We start from the raw sequence: 20,855 nt of genomic DNA, 5'->3' as shown, positions 1-20,855 counted from the left end.
ATGGTGGAGTGGGAGTCTGACCTGCGATTGAATGAGGTTTTGGGGGGTGGGGGTGGATAAAGAATGCTTGTACGACCTCGAGCTCTTTGGAGAAAGAGGTGGAATATTAAATGCAATAACTGAATAGAAGATATGCACACCCTCCCAGTTAAAATCATATGCAGCAAGCCTGCGACTTAAGCGCATTTAACGTATTTGGATTTAGCTTTATGTGCTTGCCAAAAGAAAGCAAGAAAAATTGAAAGGTGGTGGGCGACTGGGACAAAAATAATTTGGCTTAATCCTGCCCATCATGGAATGCATCCCCTCCTGCTGCTGTCAATGGCTATGGTGTGCTCTTTTGAGGCCAGATCTGCCACCGCTACAGCTGCATCTTGGCAAATAGGAATTGCTGCTGGTCTGTTCGCACCCCTTTGGGAGGAAATGGTAGGGGCTGTCCTCTGGGGTCTCCTGGGCTCTACACCTGGCCAGCAGTTTATGGTTTTGATTTCAATTCCCTCTTTAACCTAGAAAAGACCCTAAAGATTAACTGACAACGTGGCACGAGACACATAAAAAGCAGCCTCAAAATGTCATGTTTCCCACTTTATGGTTACAATCCTATGCATGCTTACTTGGGAGCAAGTCCTCTTGATGGGAGTGAGACTTATTTCTGAGTAAACAGTACAGGATCGAGATTGTGGGCATGGGAATTCACTCCCTCTCACACACATTGGAGGATGAATATTGGAAAGGAACAGTTTAGCCTCTTCCCCATGACAATTCTGTTCTCATTAGCAAGAAAACAGTTGTTTTCTGGGGAGGGGAGAGTATGGTTTACATGGGGAAGGTGGCATGCAGGGATGGCCCTGCCATCCTACTCACCACAATCCCATCCTTCCCATTTCACAAAACAGATCTTTAGCAGGCTATGCAGCCAGAGGACAGCAGCATGTGAAATTGGAGGAGGCAGCAAAAATCAGCGGCAGGGAGAAGTGAATGAGACAGGTGGCTTGAGATCCTGCCTTGAAGACCCCAAAGAGTGATGTGTAACATATGTGATGCCCATACGTACTCTAAAGTATCTGGAGCCTTTCTTAGTTTTATAGCCCCTTCATATTTAAGCATCCATAGTGTCCCACCTTCAAGCTATTCATGAGGATGCTGAATTGCAATTGACCCATGAGTGACTGCTGTTGAATCCCATTTTATACTTACTTCTTTCAAGTTTAACATTGATCTATTCTAGGTGGTCACAAATTAGTTTTATGGCTCATTCTCTGATCTCATTCAGGTTTTAAAAACATGTTAAAGTTGCCTATTATGCTGCGGGCATTCCATCCTCCTGCTCCCCCTGTTCCTTCCCCAGCCCGCAACTGGACCGATATTTTACATCAGGAGTGGCAATATATTTCAGGGCCCCGATCCTACTTATTCATGCTCGAGCCCAAAGCATTCCATGCCTTCACATGACTAAGTGCTGCTGGATCGGCTCCAGTTGTACCAAAGAAGTTGAGTTATTACTGTGGTTACAATCTTTTACTTAGTAATTTCCTGACTTATTTGAAAAAAATGAAACATTAATGCCCTCTTTTCCTTCTAATGCAGGCTCATAAACACGTCATTTTCATAATGCTCCTAAATCTACTGCATGTAAATGCGCTGCCTTCTTTGGGCCAAATGAGAGCCATTAGCGGAACACTTAGCACCCTGCCATCCAAAGGGGGGAAAAAAACACAAAGGACAAGAAATCACTTCTTCCTTTTTTGCAGGAATCCAGTTTGCTCTTCAGGGTACAATAGAAAAGTGGTTCAGCGGAGGAGGAGGAAGAGTGCAGTATTTATTTGAAATAGGACACTTGGCAATCAGTTTAAAAGGCAGTGATTCAATTCATTTCTGTATATTGTGTGGAATTCCATTCCTTGGAGACTAGTCCACTGGGGTGAGTGGAGCACAGCCCAGTCTGTCCTCAGCCAGCCACCACCTGCCTGCTTTTCTATTTACAACCCGTCTGGGGGATGGCATGGATTGTTGGGCTTCCTCCTCCTTGGTCTCCGGAGAAGTTTGGATAAGGGCAACTGAAATTATCAAAGGGATGGAGCGATTCTCCTATGAGGAAAGGTTGCAGCATTGGGGGCTTCTTAATTTAGGGGAAAAGCAAGTAAGAAGTCCTTTATTCCCTGCATCTACTGGGGGGGGGGGAAATCCCTGCAAATACCCGTGGGATCCCTCATCATCATCATCATTTTTTATTTGTATTCTGGCTTTCCACAGTTAAAACAATGCTCAAGGCGGCTTACAATATGAAAAGATTTACATAATTACAAACATAGCAAAGTAGTCATAAAAATAAACAAAACACATTAAAAACTACATAACCAAACTGAACAATTTCCACATAAAAATAAAGATACAAAAAGTTAATATCGTTAATATCTGTAACAAGAGCAAAAACTCCCAACAAAACTTCCCTCAAAATACCCCAGTCCTTGCTGGGCAGCAGCAGTTCTTATAAGGCCTGTCAGGCCCTCCCCTGGGCCAGGTAGAGGCAGGAACGGGGCCCTCAGGCACTCAAGCAGGGGAGTCCTCAACCCCTGAGGTGCCCTATTATGTGCAAACAGCCTCTTTTTACACATTGTAATGAACAAGCACTCAGGATGCTGGCAGAATGTTTGCCTGTTTGAGAGGGAACATTTAGGCCTTGGAGCACCTTCCCAATTTCTCACCACTGTCCTTGCTTCCTTGGTATTAAGAGCAGCTCCTCCAGGGGAGGCTGATCTATTAAGAGCGAACATGGCATTGCCCCACCAACCTCAATATGTATGCTGGGAATTCCACAAGACGCAACTTGAGGCACCCTATGACAGCCTTTTCCATAATCTCTAACCCCTGGCTATGCTGGCAGGAGCTGATGGGAGTTAAAGCCCTATAACACCTGGAGGCTCACAGGTTCTCCATCCCTGTGTTGGTGGGTCAGACTCAACTTGGGGAGACCCTGGTTTGAATCTGTAAAGCTCATGGTGTGACCTAGAGCCAGTCAGTGCCTCTTAAGCCTAAACTACTTCACAGGGTTCCTGTGATGACCCACATATGGGGAAGAGCTGTAACTCAGTGGAACCTCATCTGCCTAGCATGCAGAAGGTCCTGAGTTCAAGTCCCTGGCATCTCCAGGTAGGACTGGGAAGGGGCTCTTGCCTAAAACCTTGGAGGGCTACTGCCAGTCAGTATAGGCAATACTGAGCTAAAAAAGTAAAGTTACCCCTGACCATTAGGTCCAGTTGCGGACGACTCTGGGGTTGCAGAGCTCATCTCACTCTGTAGGCCAAGAGAGCCGGCGTACAGCTTCCGGGTCATGTGGCCAGCATGACTAAGCCGCTTCTGGCGAACCAGAGCAGCACACGGAAACGCCGTTTACCTTCCCGCTGGAGCGGTACCTATTTATCTACTTGCACTTGACGTGCTTTTGAACTGCTAGGTGGGCAGGAGCTGGGACCAAGCAACGGGAGCTCACCCCGTTGCAGGGATTCGAACCGCCAACCTTTTGATTGGCAAGCCCTAGGCTCTGTGGTTTAGACCACAGCACCACCTGCGTCCCAATACTGAGGTAAAGGTAAAGGTAAAGGTACCCCTGCCCGTACGGGCCAGTCTTGCCAGACTCTAGGGTTGTGCGCCCATCTCACTCAAGAGGCCGGGGGCCAGCGCTGTCCGAAGACACTTCCGGGTCACGTGGCCAGCGTGACATCGCTGCTCTGGCGAACCAGAGCCGCACACGGAAACGCCGTTTACCTTCCCGCTTGTAAGCGGTCCCTATTTATTTACTTGCACCCGGGGGTGCTTTCGAACTGCTAGGTTGGCAGGCGCTGGGACCGAACGACGGGAGCGCACCCCGCCGCAGGGATTCGAACCGCCGACCTTTCGATCGGCAAGCCCTAGGCGCTGAGGCTTTTACCCACAGCGCCACCTGCGTCCCATAATACTGAGGTAGATGGGCCAATAAGAAGAGCCTGCTGGATTTGGCCAATGGCTCATTTAGTCCAGCATCCTGTTCTCACAGTGACCCACCAGATGCCTGTGGGAAACCAGCAAGCAGGATTTGAGCCCAAGAGCACTCTCCCCTCCTGTGGTTTCCAGCAACTGACATTTAGGAGCATTGCAGCCTCCAACTGTGGAGGTTGTACACAGTGGCGTAGCGTGGGTTGTCAGCACCCGGGGCAAGGCAAGTAATTTGCGCCCCCTAACCCATGGATTTGCGCCCCCTAACCCGTGGATTTGCACCCCCTAACCCTAACCCCCAGATGTTGCGCCCGGTGCGGCCGGCCCCCCCTGCACCCCCCACGCTACGCCACTGGTTGTACAGAGGCATCATGGCTAGTAGCCATCGTTTGCCCTCTCCTCCATGATTCAGCAAGGCAACTTCCTTTGTTTCTCTGCTCCTTTGAGCTCCTAGGAGGAAAGGCAGAACAGGCTCAGGCTGTGCAGCAAAGCGCCCTGTCTCCAGAGTTATCACCAAGCGAGTGATCTAGAGTTTTCTGGCTGCAAGTGACAAATTATACCATGTAAATCCAGAAATGGGTCAGGAGAACAACCTGTTGGTATGTTAAATGCATCCGAGGGTGTGTGTTTTTGTTTTTACAAAAGTGCTTTGAGAGCTCTATATTAGCTTCTCAAAGGTTAATTAACAATTTGAATTGTAAATCCAAATCCCTCTGGTTCTGTTCGGCATTCAACAGCAACACAATTCCTTTCAATGGTACAAGCTTGCAGAGGACTCAGCCAGTTTCTTACCAAGCAGCGGCTCCTCTGCCAAGCATGGCTCAGAGATCTAACGCTCAGCTCCCTCTGCTTGCCAGAGATAAGTTCCCTGCCTGTTTGGTGCTTAAACGTATCTCCTGACCTCTAAGGAAGGTTTCATACTGGAAGCTCTACAAAGAGACAATGTTTTGCAGTTTGTTTTTTTCCAGAGTCTTCTTTTAAAAAGTTTTTAAAAATAATAATAAAAGAAGTTTGGATGGTGGTACTATGCAACACTTAATTTAGGGCATGGCAAGCTAAGGTATTTTAGATTGGAACTCGGGTCTGAGACAAAATTGCATCAATAGTCACTGCCAAGTCTAATCTGCTAAATCTAAATAAGTAAAATAAAATAAATAAAAACCTGTCCTGCAGCAAGTTGAGATGGGAGAGAAATTCAGTTCACTTAACATTTTGAAAGAAACATTCAAAATTGGCACTTCCCCAAACAATGTGTGAACCACAATGTGACTGTCCTTAAAAAACATCATTTCTTTGAATTTTGGAATGTACTTGTACAATCTTTAATTGCAATGCAGTTCTCCAATTAAGATTGTATTTAACAATGTATAGATTTGAGGAAAGAGTGCATAAAAATGCATAAAAGTGCTTATAAGTGAAAATGACATACACAAATGCATTCCATTAAATTGTTTGCAATAATGTATATATTAGGCAACAGCATATAAAATGTGTAAATTAGGAGAAATTAGGGAATTTTTTCATATGGACTTAATTGCAAACTGATGCAGAAATATGGTGAACTATGGTTGGAAAAATGAAGAGCTGACAGAAACGACGACTGACAGACGAGTTGGGAAGAGTGCAGAAAGAAGAAATGTTGTGGTGCATTTGCAGCAGCACAACCAGATGCCTTCATCTGCCCCAGCTGCAACAAAACATGTCTCTCCCATATCAGTCTCTACAGCCACAGCAGGCGCTGTAACTCTCCAGCAAGTTTGACTTCACCCCCAAAGGCACACTCCTCCGTTGTCTCCAGAGACAGATGGAAGCCAATCAATCGACTAGCAAGTTAGACCATTGGTCTGTAAAGCTCACTGTTGTCTACATGGATTGCTTGTGGTCCTCCAGGGTATCAGGCAAGAGGCTTCCTAGCTCTTGCTGGAGATGCTGGGGACTGAACCAGGGACATTTGCACTCTACTATTGTGCTATGGAGAATTATAGCCCTGTGAGGGCAACTCTCACAGTTCCCTATCAACTCTCAGCACCCTTAGCAAACCACACTTCCCAGGATTCTTTGGGGAAAGCCATGAGCGTTTCCAAAGATGGAGAAGCTCTATACAGTCAGCAAAAACAAGACCTGGAGCTGACTGTGGCTCAGATCATCAGCTCCTTATAGCAAAATTCAAGCTTAAACTGAAGAAAGTAGGAAAAACCACTGGACAGGTAAGATACAATCTAAACCAAATCCCTTATGAATACACAGTGGAAGTGAGGAACAGGTTTAAGGATTTAGATTTGCTGGACAGAGTGCCTGAAGAACTATGGGTGGAGGCTCGCAACATTATACAGAAGGCAGCAACTAAAACCATCCCAATGAAAAAGAAATGCAAGAAAGCAAAGTGGCTGTCCAACGAGGCCTTACAAATAGCGGGGGAGAGAAGGCAAGCAAAATGCGAGGGAGATAGTGAAAGATACAGGAAATTGAATACAGATTTCCAAAGAATAGCAAGGAGAGACAAGAAGGCCTTCTTAAACGAGCAATGCAAAGAAATAGAGGAAAGCAACAGAATGGGAAGAACCAGAGATCTGTTCAAGAAAATCGGAAATATGAAAGGAACATTTTGTACAAAGATTACCATAATAAAGGACAAAAGTGGTAAAGATCTAACTGAAGCAAAAGACATCAAGAAGAGGTGGCAAGAATACACAGAGGAATTATACCAGAAAGATATGGATGTCTCGGACACCCCAGGTAGTGTGGTTGCTGACCTTGAGCCAGACATCCTGGAGAGTGAAGTCAAATGGGCCTTAGAAAGCACTGCAAATAACAAGGCCAGTGGAAGTGATGGTATTCCAGCTGAACTGTTTAAAATTTTAAAAGATGATGCTGTTAAGGTGCTACACTCAATATGCCAGCAAGTTTGGAAAACTCTGCAGTGGCCAGAGGATTGGAGAAGATCAGTCTACATCCCAATCCCAAAGAAAGGCAGTGCCAAAGAATGCTCCAACTACCGCACAATTTCACTCATTTCACATGCTAGCAAGGTTATGCTTAAAATTCTACAAGGAAGGCTCAAGCAGTATGTGGACCGAGAACTCCCAGAAGTGCAAGCTGGATTTAGAAGAGGCAGAGGAACCAGAGACCAAATTGCAAACATGCGCTGGATTATGGAGAAAGCTAGAGAGTTCCAGAAAGACATCTACTTCTGCTTCATTGACTATGCAAAAGCCTTTGACTGTGTTGACCACAGCAAACTATGGCAAGTTCTTAAAGAAATGGGAGTGCCTGATCACCTCATCTGTCTCCTGCGAAATCTCTATGTGGGACAAGAAGCTACAGTTAGAACTGGATATGGAACAACTGATTGGTTCCAAATTGGGAAAGGAGTACGGCAAGGCTGTATATTGTCTCCCTGCTTATTTAACTTATATGCAGAATTCATCATGCGAAAGGCTGGGCTGGATGAATCCCAAGCCGGAATTAAGATTGCCGGAAGAAATATCAACAACCTCAGATATGCAGATGACACAACCTTGATGGCAGAAAGTGAAGAGGAATTAAAGAACCTTTTAATGAGGGTGAAAGAGGAGAGCGCAAAATATGGTCTGAAGCTCAACATCAAAAAAACGAAGATCATGGCCACTGGGCCCATCACCTCCTGGCAAATAGATGGGGAAGAAATGGAGGCAGTGAGAGATTTTACTTTCTTGGGCTCCATGATCAGTGCAGATGGTGACAGCAGTCACGAAATTAAAAGACGCCTGCTCCTTGGGAGAAAGGCGATGGCAAACCTAGACAACATCTTAAAAAGCAGAGACATCACCTTGCCAACAAAGGTCCGTATAGTAAAAGCCATGGTTTTCCCAGTAGTGATGTATGGAAGTGAGAGCTGGACCATAAAGAAGGCTGATCGCCGAAGAATTGATGCTTTTGAATTATGGTGCTGGAGGAGACTCTTGAGAGTCCCATGGACTGCAAGAAGATCAAACGTATCCATTCTGAAGGAAATCAGCCCTGAGTGCTCACTGGAAGGACAGATCGTGAAGCTGAGGCTCCAATACTTTGCCCACCTCATGAGAAGAGAAGACTCCCTGGAAAAGACCCTGATGTTGGGAAAGATGGAGGGCACAAGGAGAAGGGGACGACAGAGGATGAGATGGTTGGATGGTGTTCTTGAAGCTACTAGCATGAGTTTGATCAAACTGCGGGAGGCAGTGGAGGACAGAAGTGCCTGGCGTGCTCTGGTCCATGGGGTCACGAAGAGTCGGACACGACTAAACGACTAAACAACAACATGAGCATTTAAAGTGGTATGATACTGCTTCAATGCATAGGACAGTTATGGCCTCCCTCTCATGTTTTCACTGCAAGAAGCAGTTTTTTTTCTTATAATAAACTGTTTCTTTTTCCCTTATGGGGTATCCAAGAGCCTGTATAGAGTCCTTAAGTGGGTTCCCTATTGGTAGGAGAAAATAACAGAGGCCAACCAGAGAATATTGAGAAGCAAAGCAGCTAGTAAGCCTGATCTTTATTAAACTGTTGCAACAGGGTCCCCCACTCCCCCCATGCAGAGAGGGAGGAGAGGAACCCAGAACAGTGGTGTGCAAGCTCTTATGTAGACTTGAAATTGCCTCCCCTGTAGCTCAAAACCACCCCCCAAAACATGATACATACATCACAGGGGGGCGGTCTACAGCAGAAAACCTGTCTGTCAGGATACCTGATAATGGTCAATCATTGCTCAATGACTGGGCACTCTGTTCATTCTTTTGTGATGGTAAATACAGTGGTGCCCCGCAAGACGAATGCCTCGCAAGACGGAAAACTCGCTAGACGAAAGAGTTTTCCGTTTTGGAGGTGCTTCGCAAAACGAATCTCCTATGGGCTTGCTTCGCAAGACGAAAATGTCTTGCGAGTTCCTGCGGGTTTTTTCCCCTTCCCCCCTTTTTCTAAGCCGCTAAGCTGCTTATCAGCTGATCCGATAAGCCGCTAAAAGCCGCTAATAGCGCTAATCCGCTAATCCGTCAATGGGCTTGCTTCGCAAGACGAAAAAACCGCTAGACGAAGAGAGTCACAGAACGGATTCTTTTCGTCTTGCGAGGTACCACTGTACTTTAGTCCCTGAATCTCTTACATATATTGATAGTTTTCTCAGCATAACAGATACTTTAGTGATGTATGGAAGTGAGAGCTGGACCATAAAGAAGGCTGATCGCTGAAGAATTGATGCTTTTGAATTATGGTGCTGGAGGAGACCCTTGAGAGTCCCATGGACTGCAAGAAGATCAAACCTATCCATTCTTAAGGAAATCAGCCCTGAGTGCTCCCTGGAAGGACAGATCCTGAAGCTGAGGCTCCAGTACTTTGGCCACCTCATGAGAAGAGAAGACTCCCTGGAAAAGACCCTGATGTTGGTAAAGATGGAGGGCACAAGGAGAAGGGGATGACAGAGGACGAGATGGTTGGACAGTGTTCTTGAAGCTACCAGCATGAGTTTGACCAAGCTGTGGGAGACATTGGAAGACAGGAGTGCCTGGCGTGCTCTGGTCCATGGGGTCACGAAGAGTCGGACATGACTAAATGACTAAACAACAACAGATACTTGCCAGACTGTATGTGTAAAGGGAGCTGTAAGCCCTACAGTCCAAAGGCATCTGGAAAGCTTTCCCCATTTCCTTCCTCCTTGCATAGAAATATTTGAGGTCAATTTGGGAGAGTCACACGGCTTCTCCTGTACTGTTTCAGACACTATACTTATGCATGTGTGTTTGCCTTGTACATTTATGAACATTTATTTTCTCTATATAATACCTTATAATTCCTATAACAACACCATCCTCAGCATGCCCAATCGGAATATCTGTTCTGTGGCCCAGTTCATATTGACCCTGTCCCCTCCACACCTGCCAGCCGTTCCAGGGCTTCTGTGGCTCTGGTCCCTAAACACCAATTGGTGTCAGTAAGATTCCAGGGTTTGACAAAGAGAGGGAGAAGTGCCCCCCCAACCAGTGTTAGAAACTCAGCTAGGAGCTAAATGGCACTTTAAACCTAGGTTACGGGCACAACAATGGAATGTCTAGGCGCACTTTTTTATAACAGGAATACAAAGCTGAAAATGAATCTTATACTCATTTTTCACATGGTCTAGTCCTTCCCCTGCCCACCCTGCTAATATTCTTAACAAGGCCTCTTCCCCAGTCTTCAGAGAGCAGCTGGAAGTGGGGAGGCAGAAAAAGATCCTTCTTTCCTTCCACTCTGCAGTTTTAATCTGAAATCTTAGGCACAGTACTGCGCCTGGAGCTCAGAAACTGCTGGAGCTAATGAAATTCCCTGTCGCAAAATGTCCCTAGAACAATGGGAGTTTCAAACTTTGCCCCCCAAACCCCTTCAGTTGGCTAATGGTTCATTGTTTAGTGATAGGGGGATCGGACCTGAGTTGAATTACTGATCTCATTTTCTCATTCTTCCTATCTTAAGTTCAGTGCTCCACATTATTTTGCAAATTTTTATGGTAATTAGTCAGCATATTAGTACACATTTATTCTAAAACATACATTATTGTGTTCTGTTTTGCCTAATTTGCGCACTTGAATCTTAGTCTATTGTAATGCTTCTCGGGGTTGCTCGTGCGTAAGCCTGTGCCAACACTTGGCTGGGTTGCCTGAGTGAACCTTTCCTGTCTGGACAGCCACTCGCCCGTGGCTGTCTCAATCGCTGGCAGAATCCGTCAGTGGGCGTTTCTTAAACTTCTTCCAGCAAAGAAGCTCTTTGACGCCTAGTCTCCTCCTACTCTCCCTGCGCGGAAGCCTACTGCGCAGGGAGGGTGTGGGCAGCAGAGGACCCTTCCTCTCCCTGCTCGTCCCCGGCAAGGAGTCATGTGACCGCCTCGCTGATTCCCCCATCTGCCCCCCTTCACCACTGGAGCTATGCTGATTCCCTTCCCCAGAAGATGGGCTGCCTCTCCCAATCCCGGGACGCTCTCTGGGATCCCTCTGGAGCTTGCTCTCTCCCTCGGACACTGATGGCAGTTCCCTGACATCTATGAATTGTTTTCAAAAGTGTGAATCAGGTACGTTTGCCTTTAAAACTGTGAACTGGATCAAATTTCTCCTCAGTCCCTAAATATGGTCGAAGACTGAAATAATGAAGCTGAATGTGTGTATGAAAATTGAAGGATGATGCAACTTTCAGTCACAGATAACCACTAAGGGCTGGATGTATTTAGAAGCAGGTTAGCTGCACTTTTTAAAACAAATAGAATTTGGAGATGGCGTCTGTAAGTACAGTATTACAAAGGATTGCAATGTGGCAGGTTCCTCCTGCTGCCGCTCAGTTGCTAACTCATATCTTGCCAGCCGCTGCAAGGACTTGTTTTTACCATCCCTCTGCACTCACAATGGAGCAACTGCTTTTCCTAAGGCATTCTGCTTCCATTTAAGCATCTGGAAGCACGCTAGGCATTTTGTGACGAATATGCAGCACCTGAAAGCTCCCGTTGCGACATTTACGGCCAAATTGCCATGCTGAGCATTTCTGAAATGTGGCCACTACACCCAGGTTCTTAAATTACAGTGGTGAGGCTTTTTTTTTTTTTTGGCATGGGGGAGGGCGAGGAGGAGGGAAAAAGAAGAAGAAGAAATCAGTTTTGTCCTTCTGGGCACAATTCACTTCTTTGAAAGATGCAGATAATACCCCCCTGCCTTCAAGCAGTGCTGCAGGGCTTAATGATTTGGTAAAGTCATTCAGGTTTGTCTGATAATGATTGGAGCGCATATGCAAGGTAGCTGGAAGAAGGCCTGCGCTGCGCCTTTCAAGCCCACCCTTGGAGGAACCTAACCACATGCTATGCCAAGGAGCTGGCCATCTGGAAAAAAAATAAAATGACTCCCCATTTTTGGAAAAAAATAAATCACATTTCTATGCATTTCTTCCCCCTACATGCTGGGGCTGCACACAAATTCCAGTTCCTAGGGCAAAGATTTTGTATTCTGACTTGAACAAAAGACACCCTTCTTTTCTTTAATACACATTTGGAGGCAGATTGTCTTTGAGAGCCATTTTACAACATCCCGGATTCTGTTAAACTCTTGTGGTCACTCAGTGCCCATTAATCATAGAATCGTAGAGTTGGAAGGGACCCTGAGGAACATCTAATCCAACCCCCTGTGAAGCAGGAATATGCAGCTGTCCCTCATGGGGATCGGACCTGCAACCTGGGCATTATCAGCACCACGCTTTAACCAACTGAGCTATCACATCAGCAAGAGGCACCAGAGCTTAACATGGCCTCTTGCTTGTCTAGATGAAGGATAGAGAAATGTATGTCTGTGTGTGCATAAGTTAGCCTTCAGTACAAAGGTAAAAATAACATCATTGCTCCACCCACATTTGCCTCTGGCACCTCCCACCATAGACAAATGGCCCTTGGAAGGTTGCCCAGAAGAGAATGTGGTCCTGGAAAAGGTTTTCCCACCCCTGTCTTAGGAGGACTGAGGTTTCTTCTTTAGTTTAGAGTGTAAGTGGCACCCTCTGTCTACGTGTTCAAATATTTTGCTTATTTACTAAGGGCTGCTGTCCCTGCTCACTCCAATTGTCAACCCCAGCTACCAACCCCCACAGACCCTGATCCGACTTGGTGGCCTGCAGCCTTTCCCTTGCCTCCTGTTGATTCAATGCTACTCCCAGTCTTGACCCACCATCTCTCTTCTCTTGACCCAACATTATGGTTGCCATATTTCAGAAAGTGGAAATCTGGACACATTTTTTTTGAGCTTTTTTTTTTGCCCCCTCCCCCAGGTTCTTGAGCAATTTTTTTAAAAAGCCGGTTTGCCATACGTTCTGGTTTTCCTGGACATTTGAACCAGCTGAAGAAAATTCTGCCCAGACGTGACTTTTGGCATCCAAATCCCAGCATTGTCCAGGAAATTCTGGATGTATGGCAGCCCTACCCAACATCGCTCTCATGCCTAATCCATCTTCTCTCCTCCCTTGACTTGGTGTCCCTTGACTTCTGTTCCTTCCTCTGACAACTCACCTTGCCTGGCTGAGGGAAGGAAGGAAGTTTTTAATATGTAACGCTGTACTGTTTTTAACACTTGATTGGGAGCCGCCCAGAGTGGCTGGGGAAACTCAGCCAGGTGGGTGGGGTATAAATAATAATAATAATAATAATAATAATAATAATAATTATTATTATTCTTATTATTATGTGTTCAAGGTGACAGTGGCAGTGGGGAAGAAGGCATGGAGGGCTCTCCTCCCTCCCTATTGGCTTCTGCTAGCAGCTCCTCCTTCTGTTCAGGGCTCACTCCAGCCTCCACTAGCTTCCTCCTTCTTCGGGTCTTCCAGATCATTGCAAGACACCCCATCCTGTGACCTGGGTGCTGAGTGCTCCTCCCTGTTGCTCTTGCTTGCCTCCGTGTCTGTTTCTCCCTGATCGCTCAGGGGAGCCACCCCATGGTTGCCCCCCAGCTCCTGCTAGGACCCTCCTTTAGTGTTGTCCTCTTTGGATTAGGTATGGGGCACAGGGCGCCTTGGACAGAGTGTGGATTCATATCTCATCCACACACAACCCCAGGAGATGTGGATCAAATTCCACTTCAAAATACGAACTTGCTGAATTTCCTTCCCCGTTCCTACAACAGGTCATAGCTGGTGCCCAGAGATACTGATGGGATGGAATGGAATGAAGGTAGCTCAAAGAGGAGCCTTAGTCAATGGTAGGAAGAGCCAACTGATTTTAGTTTTGTCTCCATCCTCTTCCCTGCAAGGACAACACTGAAACTAAGGAGAAGGAAGCTGGCAGGTAGTACTACTACCTGGGCTGGTTGGAAGTAATGAGGCATGCAGGTGGGAGCTGGGGGAGGGCAGATTGAGATTGGTAGGGCAATGCCTCCACTGCCTAGAATTGTATTGGGAGAGAGGTCGAGGAGAGAGTTGTTTGATGCAGGTGGTTTCATGGGGCCCAAATGAGCACTGTAATGTGGATCTACTGCATACAAATAAGCCTGCTTGTGTACCTAGAACTTCCTTACCGGATCACGGCACAGGCTTCTGACTGTGTGTCCTTGTCTAGGTTCACTGCATTAAACTGGAGGTAATAATTAAAATATTCACTCAACAAGGCATTGAGTGATGCAATTAATATTCATATACTGCTTTGATCTAGACAATCTTCCTGCCCACTTTTCAATGCACTCGCAGAGCAAGGCGTGGAGATAATAATAAATATTGAGCGGAATAAATCTGTATTCAGATCATATTACATGAAGACTTTTAAAACAAAAAAATCAATGGCCGCCCAGTGTCTTGTGCCAGTTCTGATTAATCTTCCGCTTCTGGTTTTGTCCCTGTTACACGAATGCTTGTGGTTGGCGAGAACCCATTTGAAAACTGCCAAAGAATTGTGGGGCTGGGAACTGTAGCTCTGTGAAGGGTAAACTACCATCCTCGGGATTCTTTGGGGAAGTTATATGCTTTATATGTGCTTTCAGTGCAAGACGTGCATGCAGTCTAAGTCTTGGAAACATCTTACTAGTGGTGAAATGGCATTATTTTAGACTCTGGACTTAATGGTCTTACAGCTCCCACACTCATTGGAATGATAGGAAGGATCCTGTGGCCCTTCAGCTTTGGTAACTTTTACCAGCCCCAGTCAGCACAGCCAATGATCAGGAATGAGGGGAGTTGTAGCCCAGCAAGCATCAGGAGGGCCAAAGGTTAAGACACTTCTCTTAATCTATGTTCTAAATTTGGTACATCTGTAGGTTTTTTCTTTGCTTTTCTGTATGCTGCCTTGAGAGCTGTAATGAAAAGCGGGGTACAGTGGCATAGAGGGGGGCCACAGGAGCAGTTGCCCTGGGCACAAATTATTAGGGGTGCAACATTTCAATACCTTTTGCTGCCTCAACATAACTGCATGCTTCTGTCATTGGGCTCTGTTGAAAATGTCTTCTCCCTGCAAACCAGGAAGTAACCTCTCCATACAACAAATTGACTCTTTTCTTATCTGTGGCTGTGATCTCCTGAGTTACGCAAACACTGTGAGGCAGCTGAATGTGCATGTGTACTGTGTCCGTTTCCCCTCCCTCCCACCCTTCTGTGTGGACCTGGGCACTGGCAACCCACGCTACACCACTAGCGGGGTATACATTTCACTTGCTTCATAGAATCATAGAATCATAGAATCATAGAATCATAGAGTTGGAAGAGACCACAAGGGCCATCGAGTCCAACCCCCTGCCAAGCAGGAAACACCATCAGAGCACTCCTGACATATGGTTGTCAAGCCTCTGCTTAAAGACCTCCAAAGTAGGAGACTCCACCACACTCCTTGGCAGCAAATTCCACTGTTGAACAGCTCTTACTGTCAGGAAGTTCTTCCGAATGTTTAGGTGGAATCTTCTTTCTTGTAGTTTGGATCCATTGCTCCGTGTCCGCTTCTCTGGAGCAGCAGAAAACAACCTTTCTCCCTCCTCTATGTGACATCCTTTTATATATTTGAACATGGCTATCATATCACCCCTTAACCTCCTCTTCTCCAGGCTAAACATGCCCAGCTCCCTTAGCCGTTCCTCATAAGGCATCGTTTCCAGGCCTTTGACCATTTTGGTTGCCCTCCTCTGGACACGTTCCAGTTTGTCAGTGTCCTTCTTGAATTGTGGTGCCCAGAACTGGACACAGTACTCCAGGTGTGGTCTGACCAGAGCAGAATACAGTGGCACTATTACTTCCCTTGATCTAGATGCTATACTCCTATTGATGCAGCCCAGAATTGCATTGGCTTTTTTAGCTGCCGCGTCACACTGTTGGCTCATGTCAAGTTTGTGGTCAACCAAGACTCCTAGATCCTTTTCACATGTACTGCTCTCAAGCCAGGTGTCCCCCATCTTGTATTTGTGCCTCTCATTTTTTTTGCCCAAGTGCAATACTTTACATTTCTCCCTGTTAAAATTCATCTTGTTTGTTTTGGCCCAGTTCTCTAATCTGTCAAGGTCGTTTTGAAGTGTGATCCTGTCCTCTGGGGTGTTAGCCACCCCTCCCAGTTTGGTGTCATCTGCAAATTTGATCAGGATGCCCTTGAGTCCATCATCCAAGTCGTTGATAAAGATGTTGAATAAGACCGGGCCCAAGACAGAACCCTGTGGCACCCCACTAGTCACTCTTCTCCAGGATGAAGAGGAACCATTGATGAGCACCCTTTGGGTTCGGGCAGTCAGCCAGTTACAAATCCACTGAGTGGTAGCATAGTCAAGACCGCATTTTACCAGCTTCTTTACAAGAATATCATGGGGCACCTTGTCAAATGCCTTGCTGAAATCAAGGTAGGCTACATCCACTGCGTTCCCTTCATCTACCAGGCTTGTAATTCTGTCAAAAAACGAGATCAGGTTAGTCTGACATGACTTATTTTTCAGAAATCCATGCTGACTATTGGTGATCACAGCATTCCTTTCTATGTGCTCACAGACTGTTTGCTTAATGATCTGTTCCAGAATCTTCCCTGGTATTGATGTCAGACTGACTGGGCGGTAATTATTTGGGTCCTCTCTTTTCCCCTTTTTGAAAATAGGGACAACATTTGCCCTCCTCCAGTCTGCCGGGACTTCGCCTGTTCTCCAGGAATTCTCAAAGATGACTGCCAGTGGTTCTGAGATCACATCTGCCAGTTCTTTTAATACTCTTGGATGCAGTTCATCTGGCCCTGGAGACTTGAATACATCTAAACTAGCCAAATATTCTTGTACTATCTCCTTAGTTATTCTGGGCTGTGTTTCCTTTGCTGAATCATTTGCTCCAAATTCTTCAGGTCGGGCATTGTTTTCTTTATCGGAGAAGACTGAGGCAAAGAAGGCATTGAGGAGTTCAGCCCTTTCTGTGTCCCCTGTTTGCATTTCACCATCTTCTCCTCTGAGTGACCCCACTGTTTCTTTGTTCTTCCTTTTGCTACGAACATACCCATAAAAGCCTTTTTTGTTGCTTTTAACCTCTCTAGCAAGCCTGAGTTCATTCTGTGCTTTAGCTTTTCTGACTTTGTGTCTACACGTGCTGGCTATTTGTTTGAATTCCTCTTTGGTGGTTTCCCCCCTTTTCCATTTTTTGTACACATCCTTTTTTAATCTTAATTCAGTTAAAAGTTCTTTAGATAGCCACCCTGGCTTCTTTAGGCACCTTCCACGTTTCCGTCTCATTGGTATTGCCTGTCGTTGTGCTTTTACTATCTCCCTCTTAACAAACTCCCAGCCATCATGAACTCCCTTTCCTTTTAGTATTGTTGTCCATGGGATCTCACCCAGCACTTCCCTAAGTTTTATGAAGTCGGCTTTCTTAAAGTCAAGAAATTGAGTCCTAGTATGCTTGGCTGCTCCTTTCCGCTGTATAGTAAACTTCAGAAGAGCATGATCACTCGCGCCTAATGATCCTTCCACATCTACCCCACTAACCAGGTCATCAACATTGGTTAGGACCAGATCTAAAATGGCTGTTCCTCTTGTTGCTTCTCCCACTTTCTGGACAATGAAGTTGTCTGCAAGGCCAGTGAGGAATCTGTTTGACCTTATGCTCTTGGCTGAGTTTGACGTCCAACAAATATCCGGGTAATTGAAGTCCCCCATTACTACTATCTCCCTTCCTTTTGCATGCTTGGCCATCTGTTCCAGGAAGGCATCATCTATGTCCTCCGTTTGGCTTGGGGATCTATAGTAAACTCCCACAATGAGGTCTCTGTTATTCTTCTCTCCCTTAATTTTGACCCAAATGCTCTCACTTTGGCTTTGAGGTTCTAAATCTCTTCACAGGTATATACATCCCTGACATATAACGCCACTCCTCCTCCTTTCTTGTCTGGTCTGTTTCTCTGAAATAGATTGTATCCCCCCATTATTACATTCCAATCGTGGGACTTATCCCACCAGGTTTCAGTGATGCCTATTATGTCATATTTAGTTTGCTGTACCAAGAGCTCAAGCTCATCTTGTTTATTTCCCATGCTTTGCGCATTAGTGTAGAGACATTGAAGTCCATTAATCATTCCCCCGTGTCTCTTATTTAAGGATTTTTTCCTCCCACCACTAGGTCCGCGTGCTGTTTTCTCCATTTGGTCTATGACATTTGGATGATCATCTTCATTAATTGATAGACTCCTACCTTCAGGAGCACTGTCTCCCTCCCCCACATTAGTCAGTTTAAAGCCCTCCTGATGAGGTTTCTGAGATTTTTGGCAAAAACATTTCTCCCAACCGTTGTGAGGTGCAGCCCATCACTTGCCAGAAGTCCATCTTCAAGAAACTGCAGTCCGTGATCTAAGAATCCAAACCGTTCCTGTTTACACCATTTGCGAAGCCAGCTGTTCACTTCCACTATTTTCCCCTCTCTCCCTGGGCCACGTCGTTCAACTGGGAGGACAGACGAGATGACAATTTGTGCATTTAGTTGCTTCAATTTCCTGCCGAGAGCCTCGTAGTCTCTTTTGATCTTCTGGAGGCTATTGCTTGCAGTGTCATTGGTTCCCACATGAACCAAGAGGAAGGGGTATTCGTCAGTGGGTTTTATGATTCCTTGCAGTCGTTCAGTTACATCTTGGATCTTAGCCCCGGGGAGACAGCACACTTCCCGAGACATCTTGTCAGGCCCACAGATCACTGCTTCTGTTCCCCTCAGTAGGGAATTCCCTATCACCACTACACGCCTCCTCTTGGGTTTGGTCGGGGTTCTTCCGTGAGCTGTCCGTTCCAAGGTCACCTGCACATTCCCTGAGGACTGACTTTGCTGCTCGTCTTCATATACCTGATCGACTGTAATGAGGGAGAGATCCTCAAATGGAGTCTGCTCTTCGTCTTCCATGCTAGGGGAGAGGACCTCAAAGCGATTGTGTATTTCTAAACAATCAGAGTGAACCCTGGGCCTCCTACTTCTTTGAGTCACGTTTCTCCATATATCTGGCTCCTGTGTTGGTGAACAAGCCTCCTTCTCAGGGGAGTCCCCTGTCTCCTCCTTGGTGGGGACGGTGTGCTCTGTTGCTTCCAAGAAGAGCTCCAGCTCTCTAATTCTTTGGAGCGTAGCTACACGTTCCTCCAGTTGCTGGACTTTGTCTTTTAAAAGGGCAATCAACATGCAATTGCTGCAGGTAAAGCTGCCTGCAACCTTTGGCAAGATGGCAAACATTGCGCAGGAATCGCAGGCAACTGCAGCTGTTCCCTCCCCTTCCATCATGAGATCGTGTTGTTGGGGGTGGCTACAGAGGTCCTCCATCATAAAAAGCTTGAAGACAGGACAAATAACTTCCCCCACAAAAAAAAACCTAGGTCTCCCCCAACAAACGTTTGAGATTAGCTCCCCTAAATCTAAAAGATGGGTATAACAGCCAGAAAGAAACACACACACACAAGAAAACCCTTTTTGCTCCTTCTTCAACTGCTGCCCTACAAACTCAAAAAGTGGTGAGCTAGCCCTGCTGCCTTTGGCACTGCTCCTGGGCCTTCTGCTGAGTGCAGCTCTTGACTTCTGCCTTGGTGGCAGTGGCGTAGCGTGGGTTGTCAGCACCCGGGGCAAGGCAAGTAATTTGCGCCCCCTAACCCGTGGATTTGCGCCCCCTAACCCTAACCCACCAGATGTTGCGCCCGGTGCGGCCGGCCCCCCCTGCATCCCCCACGCTACGCCAATGCTTGGTGGCACGGCTTCATCCTATGGGTCTCTGCAAGAAATGCCCATGCTAGTCCTGTTCAGACTAAACCCATTAGGATTAAGGTATGCCTATTAATTCCAGTGGTTCTACTTTGAGTGACATGCAGGAGGAACTGAGATGCTTGATGAATTGCACCCCCCACCCCAGTTTCTCTTCTTTCCAGCCCCCTCCCTCCCATTTTACGACTTGTGGCATGCATTTATCAGGATCACTGCGTGTGAAAAGCAGGACACCACTCTTCATGTGCCCCTTCCATCTGCCATCTGCTTCTCTTCCCCACCAAAATGGTTAAAGACCTAATTACCCTGGCAAAATGAGAATCTCTTGCATATTGGTCCAAATGTATGTGTTTGAAAATGAGTACTGACAGACAATTTATGATTTTTTTTTGGTTAATGTTTCTCTCTCTCGCTCTCTCTTTTTTTAACAAGCACAATTTTCCGTGATTAAGAGCATTTTCATCTCTTGAAGCTACAATTATTATTATTTTTAAAAAAGGACACACAAATCTTGTTTACGTTCTTATGGGAGGCTTTCTTTCTTTCTTTCTTTCTTTCTTTCTTTCTTTCTTTCATTGAGAAAGGCGGAGGTGCACGACTCTCCAAGCACAAACAGCATTTCATGGCTTCATTAGTCTCCCCCCCTCCGCACTCCTCCCCCAGCAGAACCGCCTGGCCGGGAGGATAAATGAGCCTGTTTGCTCCTTTCTGCTTTGCCTGGCTAATAACCATTATTGTTAATTATGAAGCCATGATTTATCATGCTCATTGACTGATTCAAGTAATTCCTGCCTGTTCATGTCCTGAAAGCAAAATGTTGCCAATATGACATTGGGGATGGATATATTTATATATATATAGAGAGAGAGCGCACACACACCATTTTAAGGACTCATTCATCTATGGTGTGGGCAGCAAAGCTTCAGGCTGGTCTCTATGCAGGTTTTCAGTCTGCCTTTAGAATTTCACTCTCCGTTCCCCAGGTGAACATTCTGCCCTCCCCCCAACATCCACACTTCCATTTCCCCTACTGCTTTCCCCCAGGAAAGCCCATGTTTCAGTGCTGAATCTGAACAAATGACAACCAGGTTTTCTGCAGACTGCCATTTGTTCCAATTCAGCAATAAAGAGTGGGTTTTCTAGGGGAAAAGCAGTGGGGCAAAGGCAAAACTGCTCGGACCCATGCTTTCTAGGCACGGGACAAGTGGAAATGGGGA

This window comes from Podarcis vaucheri (genome assembly GCF_965113315.1).
Source record: "Podarcis vaucheri genome assembly, chromosome: 7".
Taxonomy (NCBI): Eukaryota; Metazoa; Chordata; class Lepidosauria; order Squamata; family Lacertidae; genus Podarcis; species Podarcis vaucheri.
Note: the sequence above shows the minus strand (reverse complement) of the source record.